Here is a 13,107-nt window from a genome sequence, read left to right as displayed (position 1 = left end):
ATCCACAGCAGACATCGACATCGCAACAGCTGTTATCTGGCAGGCCCGGAGCACTCCAAAGACAGGTTCCAAAAATCAAAAGAGTTGCTGGACAGCTTGTCCAGAGGGTCAAAAGATCACAGCGTGCTAGGCCGCAAAATGTCTGCCAAAGTAGGAAGAGTGCAGTGTGGCACTTTTTTGAACAAAATCCTCATGATCAGGCCAAGGTTATCTGTAAGAAGTGCGCAAAGACCTTTAGCCGAGGGAAAAATCTGAAAAATTTGAATACCAGTTGAATGCTTAGACATTTAACCAGCATGCACTTGCAAGCGTGGACACAACACCAAACCTCAAGTGCCACATGTGCAACTGATCACAAAGAAGGTAGTCAGCAATGCTACATTGTTTCCCCCACTGTAAGCCCACCGGTTAGCACAGCAGCAAATGTTGAGGTGTCGTTGCAAGGCCACAGCAGTCAGGGAATCCCACTGTTATATCAACGAAATACTGAATCTAGGCCATCAGAAAGAACACCAACTCCATCACCATCATCAACCCTCTCTCAGTCCGCCCTGTCCACCGCTACTTCCACCATATGCAGCTCTCAAGTCCAGCTCACCCTCCCAGACACTATGAGTAGGTCAAGAAAGTACTCAGTCTCTCATCCACGTACACTGGGTTTGAACGCCCACATTGCCAAACTAATCTCGTTTGAGATGATGCCCTATCGGTTGGTGGAAAGCGCAGCTTTCCGCTAACTCATGGCCTATGCAGTACTACGCTATGGCCTACCCAGTCGCCACTTCTTCTCTCGCAAAGCCATCCCAGCCCTCCACCATCATGTAAAAGACCGCATTGTCCATGCACTCAATTAGTCAGTGAGTGGAAAGGTGCACCTCACAACTGATGCATGGTCCAGTCGGCATGGCCAGGGCCGTTACGTGTCCATCACTGCGCACTGGGTTAATGTGGTGGATGCAGGGTCCACAGGGGACAGCGGTGGTGGGACAGTGTTTTCTAACCCACGGTATAGGAAACAGTTGGCTGTAGGCGTTCGACCCTCCTCCTCCTCCTCCAGAAGCGAAAGCGCGTACACAGAGCGCAGTCGTACGAGCACTCCATCTGCAGCTGCCACTGTTGCACACGAGGTGTCCCCCTATCAAGCAGCTAGTGGAAAGCATCAGCAGGCTGTGTTGCAGATGATGTGTTTGGGCGACAGACACACCGCCGAGGTGCTGGCCGAGTACTTGAAGCGACAAACTGAGTCATGGCTGGGCAGTGTACATCTTGAGGCAGGCAAGGTAGTTAGTGATAACGGCCGTAATTTTGTGGCAGCCATAGCCCTTTCAAAACTCAGCCACATACCCTGCTTGGCTCACACCTTGAACCTGGTGGTGCAGTGCTTCCTCAAAAATTATCCGGAGTTAACAGCCCTGCTCCAGAAGGTGCGAAGACTGTGCGCGCACATCCGCCGGTCGCCTGTACACTCCGTTCGTATGCAGAAGCTGCAGCGATTGCTCCACCTTCCCAACCACCGCCTCATTATCAACATTGCAACAAGGTGGAACTCTACCCTGCACATGGTGGAGCGGCTGTGCGAGCAGAGGCAGGCCATAATGCATTTGTGGGAGGATACACGGCCAGGCACTTTGAGAGCAGACATGGAGTTGACAGGTGTGCAGTGGTCGAAGCTGAAAGACCTCAGTAAAGTCCTTCAGTGTTTTGAGGAATGCACACGGCTGGTAAGCGCAGACGACGCCATCCTAAGCATGAGCATCCCACTTATGCGTCTGCTCATACAAACTTTGACGCACCTTAAGGAGCAGGCGTCTGCAGCCAATGTTGACGAGGAGGGAATCCTTGATGACATTCAGCCATTGTCTGCTCAGGGACCTCTCCTGGACGAGGTGGAGGAAGAAGAGGAGGAGGAGGATGATGATGGGGATGATTACTTAGGGGAGGAGGATGCATCTCGTGGGGCAAGTGAAAATGTTGGCATGGCAAGGTCTGGTACAGGGTTTGTGCGTGACTGGAGGGATGTGGATTTGCCAGAAAGTGCTCCTCCAACCAGCACTCGCAGTGCATCATTGACACCGGGAACATTGGCCCACATGTCAGATTATGCCTTGCGGATCCTAAAAAGGGACCCCCGCATTGCCAAAATGATGAACGATGACGACTGCTGGTTGGCCAGCATCCTGAATCCACGCTATAAAGGCAAATTACAAAACATCATGCCACAGGAGAACCTTGACCTAATATTGGCTAATAAACAAGCAACTCTGGTAAATCGGTTGCTTGAGGCATTCCCAGCACACAGCAGCGGTGATGGTTCTCACACGAGCCGTACGGGCCGGGGGCAGCTTGGCAGAGGTGTTCATGGTGCACACAGCAGAAGTGGCGATGGAGACTGGGGTTTCATAACAATGTTGTGGACTGATTTTTCAAGTACCGCTCACACAACTGGTAATACTGCATCGATGGAAAGTGACAGGAGACAGCAGTTGTCAACTATGGTTACAAACTACTTTTCCTCCCATATCGATGTTCTCCCACACAGGTCATTCCCCTTTGACTATTGGGCCGCTAAACTGGACACCTGGCCTGAATTGGCACAATATGCCTTACTGGAGCTCGCTTGCCCAGCTGCAAGTGTGCTATCGGAAAGAGTCTTCAGTGCAGCTGGATCAATCCTGACAGAAAAAAAGACCTGTCTGTCAACCCAAAATGTGGATGATCTAACCTTCATTAAAATGAACTATGCATGGGTTTCCAAGGATTTTGTCCCACCTTCCCCTGATGACACATAGGGTGACAGAAAAATGGCTTGCTTTGGTCCACCTCTTCCTGGAACTTGACCTATTTCGCCTTTTGCATCAGCTGAATGTCCAACATCAACATATGCCACTTTCTAAAACTCCTTAACTGTGCTGCCTCCCCCCCCATGGCCGGGGTCACCACCTAGCGCATGACACCGTGCGAGTGCCGTTGCCCTGGACAGTTGGGTAGGCCGACTCTTGGGTGCGGGCACTGGCACAGGGTCCCTCATAGTGCAATCAAGTGTCTCTGACGGTGGTGGTGCACACCCGCCGTCAGACACACCGCCGTACTATGAGGGGCCCAGTGCCAGTACCAACGCCCACGAGTGGGCCCCCCTTGCTTGGGCAGGGCCCCAGCATTTGCAATCTTTACCTCTCCCTGCTCCTCCGCTGTGTAGTCTGGGCCGTCAAATCCATACTGTGCCTGACACCGTCTGAGCCTGCCTCCTGATATATAGACATATATTTTGAATGTGTACGCTATCCATACATGTTATCCTGGGATACGGTACCCTTTCTCACCTTTGTGCAATCACGTGCAATCCATACTGGGCCTGACACCGTCTGAGCCTGCCTCCTGATGTATAGACATATATTTTGAATGTGTACGCTATCCATACATGTTATCCTGGGATACGGTACCCTTTCTCACCTTTGTGCAATCACGTGCAATCCATACTGGGCCTGACACCGTCTGAGCCTGCCTCCTGATGTATAGACATATATTTTGAATGTGTACGCTATCCATACATGTTATCCGGGGATACGGTACCCTTTCTCACCTTTGTGCAATCACGTGCAATCCATACTGGGCCTGACACCGTCTGAGCCTGCCTCCTGATGTATAGACATATATTTTGAATGTGTACGCTATCCATACATGTTATCCTGGGAAACGGTACCCTTTCTCACCTTTGTGCAATCACGTGCAATCCATACTGGGCCTGACACCGTCTGAGCCTGCCTCCTGATGTATAGACATATATTTTGAATGTGTACGCTATCCATACATGTTATCCGGGGATACGGTACCCTTTCTCACCTTTGTGCAATCACGTGTAATCCATACTGGGCGTGTGAACGGCTGGCGAGCTGTTAAGCAAGCTACAGCACCTGTGGTTTGCACACGTAAGTTTTTCATTTTTTCAGGAATGACGGTTAGGCCTAATTCCGGAACTGCGGTTGACCTGCACTTACTGGGAAATCATCGTTTGCGGGTAATAATTGTAATCAGTGATCCCCATCACTAACGTTGTTCATCGGGTTATCTGCACCTGTAAGCGACAAGCGCTGGCCTTTTCAGTGTAGCGCACATGCAGCCACGGACTTGTAAGGGCATTACACACCAGTTATTGGCCAATCTCATGTGCCAGAGCCTCACGTGTCCCTCTAGTAAGCCGGACTCGGACCGCGGGGCATGACGGAGTCTCGTTCATTAACGGAATTAAGCTTGCAATGTGTGCATCTGTTCTGTAGCTGGCATGGTTGAGGTTTCTCAGGTGGAGTCGAATTTAACCGTAGGCTCCACTCCTGGTGGTGCCCTTCTGGACATTCCTTTAAGGTTCAGCTTTGCAACCATACTGCCCACGTAAAACAAACACTTTGCCTTCATGAACGCTGTTTGGAGGGTCATGACTCGTGGGAATAACGCCGCCCAATCAGTTAACCTGCTAGAGAGATCCTTCGTTGCTCCCAAGCATGACATCACACTCCCTAGGAGGAAGGTAATGCCACTGTGGCGACCGTACTCCTGGGTGCGACACAAGTGCACTGATGCCCAGCCACTGCTCGATGAATCTGCTGGTACATTGACCCAGACTAGTGTTGAGCATTCCGATACCGCAAGTATCGGGTATCGGCCGATACTTGCTGTATCGGAATTCCGATACCGACTTCCGATATTTTTTCAATATCGGAATTCGGCATCGGAATCGGAAGTTCAGTTGATTGACGGCCTGACATCATCATGATGCGCGGTGTGTGCGCATCATGATGCGCCGTCATTTCGGGCCTTCCGGGGGTCTCTGCCGGCCTGCCGGGGGGCTGTGCCGGCCTGCCGGGGGGCTGTGTGGACTGCCCGGGGTCTCTGCCGGCCTGCCGGGGGGCTGTGCCGGCCTGCCGGTGGTCTGTGCACCCTGTGGGGGTCTGTACCGGCCTGCCGGGGGGCTGTGCCGGCCTGCCGGGGGGCTGTGCTGATGTCCGGGGGTCTGTGCAAGCATCGTCCGATGGGACTACAAGTCCCATCGGGCGATGCCTGCTACCATGACAGTGATTGACACATTAGCCAATGATGGGACAGTAGTAGTCCCATCATCCGGCTAATGTGTTAAATGTTAAAAAAAAAAAAAAAAAAAAAAAAAAAATACTACATACATACTACATGCTACATACATACTACATATATACTACATACATACTACATACATGCTACATACATACTACATGCATGCTACATACATACTACATATATACTACATACATACTGCATGCTACATACATACTACATACATACTACATACATACTACATGCATGCTACATATATACTACATGCTACATACATACCACATACATACTACATGCATGCTACATATATACTACATGCATGCTACATACATACTACATATATACTACATGCATGCTACATACATACTACATGCTACATGCATGCTACATACATACTACATACATACTACATGCTACATACATACCACATATATACTACATACATACAATACATTCATACAATACATACATAGACATACAGTACATATAACATAGAGTAACATACTTACCAATACTTGTCACATTGTTCCCCGAAGCCATTGTCTTTCCGGAATAAATATTAACATAACAAACCACAAAAATACTCACCCACGATCCGAAGCAGTCCACGAGTGTGTCCCACGACGATCTTGGGTAGAGAACGGCAGCATCAGATGATGCTGCCGTTCTCTACGGGCTGCAGGAATCCAATGACGGAAGGTAGGTATCCTTCCGCACTGTATTCCTCCGCCACTTAAAAAAAAAAAAGTCCCTAGTCTCACTTTATGCCATTGCTGTGTGGGAAATTCCCACACAGCAATGGCATAAAGTGAGACTAGGGACTTTTTTTTTTTTTAAGTGGCGGAGGAATACAGTGCGGAAGGATACCTACCTTCCGTCATTGGATTCCTGCAGCCCGTAGAGAACGGCAGCATCAGCTGATGCTGCAGTTCTCTACCCAAGATCGTCGTGGGACACACTCGTGGACTGCTTCGGATCGTGGGTGAGTATTTTTGTGGTTTGTTATGTTAATATTTATTCCGTAGACGACAATGGCTTCGGGGAACAATGTGACAAGTATTGGTAAGTATGTTACTCTATGTTATATGTACTGTATGTCTATGTATGTATTGTATGAATGTATTGTATGTATGTAGTATATATGTGGTATGTATGTAGCATGTAGTATGTATGTGGTATGTATGTAGCATGTAGTATATATGTAGCATGCATGTAGTATATATGTAGTATGTATGTAGCATGTATGTAGTATATATGTAGTATGTATGTAGTATATATGTAGCATGCATGTAGTATATATGTAGTATGTATGTAGTATATATGTAGCATGCATGTAGTATATATGTAGTATGTATGTAGTATATATGTAGCATGTATGTAGTATGTATGTAGCATGCATGTAGCATGTAGTATGTATGTAGCATGCATGTAGTATATATGTAGTATGTATGTAGCATGCATGTAGTATATATGTAGCATGCATGTAGTATGTATGTGGTATGTATGTAGTATATATGTAGTATGTATGTAGTATATATGTAGCATGTATGTAGTATGTATGTAGCATGCATGTAGCATGTAGTATGTATGTAGCATGCATGTAGTATATATGTAGTATGTATGTAGCATGCATGTAGTATATATGTAGTATGTATGTAGTATATATGTAGTATGTATGTAGCATGCATGTAGCATGTAGTATGTATGTAGCATGCATGTAGTATATATGTAGTATATATGTAGCATGCATGTAGTATATATGTAGTATGTATGTAGCATGCATGTAGTATATATGTAGTATGTATGTTGCATGTAGTATGAATGTAGCATGTATGTAGTATGTATGTAGCATGCATGTAGCATGTAGTATGTATGTAGCATGCATGTAGTATATATGTAGTATGTATGTAGCATGCATGTAGTATATATGTAGCATGCATGTAGTATATATGTAGTATGTATGTAGTATGTAGTATGAATGTAGCATGTAATTTTTTTTTTTTTTTTTTTTTTTTTTTTACATTTAACACATTAGCCGGATGATGGGACTACTACTGTCCCATCATTGGCTAATGTGTCAATCACTGTCATGGTAGCAGGCATCGCCCGATGGGACTTGTAGTCCCATCGGACGATGCCTGCACAGACCCCCGGAGCCTGCACAGACCACCGGCAGGCCGGCACAGCCCCCCGGCAGGCCGGCACAGCCCCCCGGAGCCTGCACAGACCACCGGCAGGCCGGCACAGACCACCGGAGCCTGCACAGACCCCCTGGCAGGCCGGCACAGCCCCCCGGCAGGCCGGCACAGCCCCCCGGCAGGCCGGCACAGCCCCCCGGAGCCTGCACAGCCCCCCGGCAGGCCGGCACAGCCCCCCGGCAGGCCGGCACAGCCCACCGGAGCCTGCACAGACCTCCGGCAGGCCGGCACAGACCACCGGCAGGCCGGCACAGACCACCGGAGCCTGCACAGACCCCCTGGCAGGCCGGCACAGCCCCCCGAAAGGCCCGTACAGACCCCAGAGAGGCTGTACAAGGGCAGGAAAGGGTTTTTCTTATTCCGATACCGGAAGTCCCATAGACTTGAATGGGACTTCCGGTATCGGAATCGGCGATACCGATACTTTTTTTAAAGATCGGCCGATACCATCCGATACGATACTTTGAAGTATCGGATGGTATCGCTCAACTCTAACCCAGACCACTACATTCCCCTCGCACGCTACACGGCCTGAATCTGACCCTGATGAAACTCAGGTTACCCTTCCCATATACAGTTCCATCTTACACGGTGACAAAGAGGAAGCTGCAGATGAAAGTGCAGGTTTGGCCCACCCACCATCAGACACACCACCGTACTATCAGGGGCCCTGTGCCAGTGCCGTCACCAACGAGTGGGCCCCCCCTCCTTGCTCAGGATCACAGCACTTGCAAGGTTGAAATACTGTGCAGTGAGATGGAAGATGGGGACGACGAGGAGTCCAGACTAGTACAGGGATTCCCTAGCGAGTAGACTTATTTGATTGTTTTCAATGTTGGGACAGCAATTTTTGGGGAGCACTATACTCTGGAGAATGATAGATGGGGCCCACCATACACTGGAACATTCCAAAGGTGGACATCAGACACTGGAGCAGCATTTACAGGGCCCATTATACACTAGAGCATTAGAAATGGGGCCCATTATGTTTGGAGCATTATTTGGGCCCATAAGACAGTGGAGCTTCATCCATGGGGACCAACATATACTGTAGCATTATGTGGAGCTCATCATATACTGTTTCAAACATTATATGGGACCAATGATTCTGTATGGAGAAATAGATGGGCCTCGTCATGAGATGTAAAAAGTGAAGTATTTTTCATTGTACTATACCGCTATTTCTCTGCCGTATCGAAGCATGATGAGTTGTGGTATGTGTTAAAGGGGCGCTCTTTCACCCAGGGCACATGAAAACCTGGAGCCAGCCCTACCCCCCCACAACTTTAGCCAAATAACCCCCATTTTTCAGTGCGTAACTTGAATTATGAAGTTAATTAAGGTTGACAAGCTTAAGTAAGAAGAATTGATGCTTTTGGCATTCAAATGAGCACTGTAGGTGTGTTTCCTGTCCTCCTCTCACTGCCGACTTTTATTCCCCATTGACTTACATTGGATTTTGTGTTTCAGGACGACCCCGACTTTTCCCTATAATCGGCCGATCTTGCTCGACCCGACTTTTGGAAAAGTCGGGTTTCACGAAACGAAACTCGACCCTAAAAAACCAATAGTCGCTCAACTCTACTCACAAGCCTGCAGCCATGTAGATCGATTTCAGACTTGAGCCCCAAGCCTGGACAACCTCATTAAATTTGGGACCTTGGCAGGTTAAATGTAAACGTACTCTCCACCTTTTCCAGCGTGTAATGCAGACACCATTAGGATTCGTCTCCGCTTGCTGTAGTTGCGCCAGACTCGGCCGTGTCTCACATTGCGAATCGCGGCTACTAGTCTAGTGAGAACATGAAAGGAAGCATGCGAAACGCATATTTACGGTCACATGACAACCACTGAAACCGGAGCTGAATTTTGACACCTTGCTGGAATAAGGTGTACAGATGTGGCTCCTCAACGTTTTTTCGGGCTCAAAAGCCAATCCCTCGTCTTTCCTCTCAGATGAATTAGTTATGTGATGGCTCATAAAAAAAACTAATTAGAAAAAAAATCCTTTATTATTCAATTTTTAAAAACCATAGAGCATGTGAAAAAAACAAGCAACCATTTGCTGATCAAAATCTCAAATGATTAAGAGAATTGGCGCTTAGGGGATATCAGATAGGGAACCTATGTATCCCTAACAGGCCCTACCAGTGGTCCCTGCCTGACAGCCGAGGTTGACACCCTCTTGAAACGCAAAAGGCGCCCCCGCTCCACGGTGGCTGTCCCTAATCACCCTATTAACTCCTGTTCTCAGGACAAATGTCACCAAACATAAAACTAGATAACTATGATGTTTGGTCCAATATTTTAGAGCAGTCCAGGGATAAAAATTTTAACCAATCAAAAATCAACTACCAATGACCACAGCAAAATATGAAAAATGGGTTCAACCAGTAGCTGAAAAAAACAATTAATTTTAGGGAAAAAAGGAGGGAAGAGGATCTCAAAACTGGAATCCCTAGTTAGGAGATCCCTACCTAACAGCGATAGGTCTAGTGGTTAGGATTCCTGGTTTTCACCCGGATTCAACTCCCGGTATGGGAAAGCACCTTTTTGTGTACTACTGCCAACATTCAAAGACAGAAATGTGTTTTCCAGACAACAATATTTCAGGTAGAATTTGTACCTTGCAGTCAAAATACTGAACATCAGGGTATTTGTGGCTCTTACTGACCTTTTGAACAAGATTTCATTTTGTTTCATAGCTTAAACTATTCTGAACTACACCTTATTATTAGAGTTGAGCGAAACGGGTCGAAAAAATTCAAAAGTCGCCGACTTTCGCCAAAGTCGGGTTTCATGAAACGAAACTCGACCTTAGCGTAAGGTCGGCCACGAGGTCGGCGACCATCATGCCAAAGTCGCGATGCTTTTGCGCCCTTTTTCAGCCAATCAGGAAGAACGGACACTGTGGGCAACGTGATGATATAGGCAGCGGTTACCACCATGTTTGTGAAGGGCATGCAAGTGATTGGCTTGCTTTGTGTGGCGTCACAGGGGGTATAAAAGGGCGTGCACGCCGACCGCCATGTTACTTATGCTGATCTCAGAGTAGGGAGAGCTTCTGCTGCTGATTCTGTAGGGAGAGTGTTAGGCAGGGAAGAAGATACCAAAAACTACTTCTGCTGCTAGCGATTTTGCCTGTACAACACACCAGTTACTGTGCAGTGCAAGGGGAGGCTATATTTTGGTGCATCAGCTCTGTTGGTTATTAGGCTGCCTTTTAAGGCTGCCTGATAGCTGCATTGCTGTTTTCACACGGCTGAGCAAACTGCTTTTTTCAAAACAATCCAAATTTTGTCCTGGTGAGTTACTGAGAGTTCATTTTTTCACACACCGTACAGCGGTGTACGCTCCTCACACAGTACCGTGTACCAACTGTTATCACGGCCAAATTGAAGCTATCTGTGTGTAACTCTGTAAGGAAAAGCTGAGGAGTTTGTCCGTTCTTACAGACCTTCACTCTAGGAAGATTCCAGTTCTGCCCAATTCTATATACACCTTGTAGTTAGTCATACACTAGGCAATTTCTGCCTGTCACATTGCGTTGTAATCTGTCCTGGGCCAGAGACAATAGTTCAGCGGCGAAATTGAAGCTATCTGTGTGTGATTCTGTAAGAAAAAGCCGAGGAGTTTGTCCGGTCTTACAGACCTACACTCTAGGGAGATTCCAATTCTGCCCAATTCTATATACACCTTGTAGTTAGTCATACATTAGGCAATTTCTGCCTGTCACATTGCGGTGTAATCTCTACTGGGCCTGAGACAATAGTTCAGCGTCCTCCAATCTACAGTGAGATTCAAATTCTCACCAATACTATATACAGCTTCTGTCTTCTCATACACCAGCCAATTTCTGCCTGTCACATTGCGGTGTAATTTCTACTGGGCCTGAGACAATAGTTCAGCTTCCTCCAATCTACAGTGAGATTCAAATTCTCACCAATACTATATACAGCTTCTGCCTTCTCATACAACAGCCAAGCCTGTCACATTGCGGTGTAATCTCTACTCGGCCTGAGACAATAGTTCAGCGTCCTCCAATCTACAGTGAGATTCAAATTCTCACCAATACTCTATACAGCTTCTGCCTTCTCATACACCAGCCAATTTCTGCCTGTCACATAGCGGTGTAATCTATACTGGGCCTGAGACAATAGTTCAGCGTCCTCCAATCTACAGTGAGATTCAAATTCTCACCAATACTATATACAGCTTCTGTCTTCTCATACACCAGCCAATTTCTGCCTGTCACATTGCGGTGTAATTTCTACTGGGCCTGAGACAATAGTTCAGCTTCCTCCAATCTACAGTGAGATTCAAATTCTCACCAATACTATATACAGCTTCTGCCTTCTCATACACCAGCCAAGCCTGTCACATTGCGGTGTAATCTCTACTGGGCCTGAGACAATAGTTCAGCGTCCTCCAATCTACAGTGAGATTCAAATTCTCACCAATACTCTATACAGCTTATGCCTTCTCATACACCAGCCAATTTCTGCCTGTCACATTGCGGTGTAATCTCTACTGGGCCTGAGACAATAGTTCAGCATCCTCCAATCTACAGTGAGATTCAAATTCTCACCAATACTCTATACAGCTTCTGCCTTCTCATACACCAGCCAATTTCTGCCTGTCACATAGCGGTGTAATCTCTACTGGGCCTGAGACAATAGTTCAACGTCCTCCAATCTACAGTGAGATTCAAATTCTCACCAAGACTCTATAGACCCTTTACCTTGTTTTACAGTACCATATAGCTGTTGTTATTTTGGGTACCTTTTTCAAAAAATGAAGAAGTATGGTGGAAGAGGCCGTGGAAGTGGGTGGGGGTTGCCAGCTCATCCTGATGGTGGTGTTGGTGCTTCTGCTGGTTGTGGCAAAATCTGAGAAATTTGAATACCAGTTGCATGCTTAGACATTTAACCACCATGCACTTGCAAGCGTGGACGGACTACCAAACCTCACGTACCACATGTGCAACTGCTCCCAAAGAAGGTAGTCAGCAACGCTACATTGTTTCCCCCACTGTAAGCCCACCGGTTAGCACACCACCAGCAGCAAATATTGAGGTGTCGTTGCAAGGCCGAAGCAGTCAGGGAATCACAATGTTATATCAACGAAAGACTGAATCTAGGCCATCAGAAAGAACACCAACTCCATCACCATCATCAACCCTCTCTCAGTCCGCCATGTCCACTGCTAGTTCCACCATATGCAGCTCTCAAGTCCAGCTCACCTAACCAGAGACTATGAGTAGGACAAGAAAGTACTCATCCTCTCATCCCCGTACACTGGGTTTGAACGCCCACATTGCCAAACTAATCTTGTTAGAGATGATGCCCTACCGGTTGGTTAAAAGTGCAGCTTTCCGCGAACTCATGGCCTATGCAGTACCACGCTATGACCTACCCAGTCGCCACTTTTCTCGCAAAGCCATCCCAAGCCCTCCACCTTCATGTGAAAGACCGCATTGTCCATGCACTCAAGCAATCAGTGAGTGGAAAGGTGTACCTGACAACTGATGCATGGTCCAGTAGACATGGCCAGGGCCGTTGCGTGTCCATCACTGTGCACTGGGTTAATGTGGTGGATGCAGGGTCCACAGAGGACAGCGGTGGTGGGACAGTGCTGCCTAGCCCACGGTATAGGAAACAGTTGGCTGTAGGCGTTCGACCCTCCTCCTCCTCCAGAATTGAAAGCTCGTCCACAGAGCGCAGTCGCACAAGCACTCCATCCGCAGCTGCCAGTGTTGCACATGAGGTGTCCCCCTATCGATCAGCTAGTGGAAAGCGTCAGCAGGCTGTGTTGCAGATGATGTGTT

The sequence above is a fragment of the Dendrobates tinctorius genome, unplaced genomic scaffold (genome assembly GCF_039654945.1).
Source record: "Dendrobates tinctorius isolate UK_male_01 unplaced genomic scaffold, ASM3965494v1 ptg000245l, whole genome shotgun sequence".
Classification (NCBI taxonomy): Eukaryota; Metazoa; Chordata; class Amphibia; order Anura; family Dendrobatidae; genus Dendrobates; species Dendrobates tinctorius.
Note: the sequence above shows the minus strand (reverse complement) of the source record.